Raw genomic sequence first — 1,527 nt, 5'->3', positions numbered from 1 at the left:
AAAAAACCATCCTAAGATTCATATGGAAGCACAAAAGACCTGAGATAGCCAAAACAACCCTGAGCACTAAGAGCAATACCTGGGGGATTACTCTACCAGATTTTAAGCTGTATTACAGAGCTATAGTCATAAAAACAACATGGTACTAGCACAAAGATAGACCCATAGATCAATGGAGCAAAACTAAAGACCCAAATATGAGTACATGCAATTTCAGCCACCTGATATTTGACAAAGGGGCCAAAAATAGTCACTGGAGGACAGACAGCATGTTCAGGAAGTGGTGCTGGCAAAACTGGATCTCCACCTGTAGAAGAATGAAACTAAACCCCTATCTTTCACCTTGCACAAAAGTCAATTCCAAATGGATCAAAGACCTCAGTGTAAAGCCTGAAACTCTGAAACTGTTAGGAAGAAAACATTGGCCAACACCTACAAGACATAGGTGTAGGAAGAATTTTCTAAACCAGACATCAATTGCTCAGGAAACAAGGTCAAGCAACAAATGGGAGCTCATTAAACTAAAAAGTTTCTGTACATCAAAGGAGGCAACCAGGGAAGTGAAGAGAAAACCCACAGAATGGGAGAAAAATCTTCACCAGCGACACATCTGACAGAGGTTTAACATCCAGAATACATAACGAACTCAAAAAACAGAGAATCAAGACAGGAAGTAATCCAATTAAAACATGGGCTAAGGCTGGGCATGGTGGCACACGCCTTTAATCCCAGCACTTGGGAGGCAGAGGCAGGTGGCTCTCTGTGAGTTCAAGGCCAACCTGGTCTACATACATAGTGAGTTCCAGGACAACTGGGGCCATAGGGAGACCCTGTCTTTAAAAGACCAAAAAAAAAAATCTGGCCTACAACAGGTGCAGTAAATTGTTCATTTCATAGTGGAAAACCTCGCTGTTTATTAGAAGGTACTTGCTGTGGTTTGGGTACCATTTGTCCCTTAAGAACACATGTGTTAGAAGCTTAGTCTCCAGGTTGGTCAGGCGTAGTGGCACACACCTTTAGTCCCAGCCCTCAAAGCTGGTCTACATAGTGAGTTCCAGGCCAGCTGGAACTTCAGGGAGACCAAAAAATAAAAAGCAGCAGCAGCTTAGTCTGCAGGATGGCAATGGTGGGTGATAAGGTGGAACCTTTAAGAGGCTGGGCCTCATGGAAGGTCCTTAGGTCACTGGGAGAGCTACCTACAGTACAGGAACGCTTGAGCTTTTACAGAACAAGTACTAAGAGCAAACCTTACGCTTGAGTCACTGTTTGGCTTTCTGTTTATAGATGTGATCCCTTTCCTACATCAAGCACCCTGACAATCTCCTCCATTAGGCCCTCACCAGAAACAGACACAGTGGGTAGGATTACTTGATCTCAGACTTTGAATCCTCAGAAATAAACTATTAAACAAACCTCTTTTCTTCAGAAGGTTAGCATGCCTTGGATAGTTCCTTATAATAAAGAAAATGAATCAATGTAACATTTAATGAAAATGAGTTTATTCATTTTCCCTCCAATCAGTAAATA

The sequence above is a fragment of the Nannospalax galili genome, unplaced genomic scaffold, assembly GCF_000622305.1.
Source record: "Nannospalax galili isolate Female #2095 unplaced genomic scaffold, S.galili_v1.0 scaffold707, whole genome shotgun sequence".
Classification (NCBI taxonomy): Eukaryota; Metazoa; Chordata; class Mammalia; order Rodentia; family Spalacidae; genus Nannospalax; species Nannospalax galili.
Note: the sequence above shows the minus strand (reverse complement) of the source record.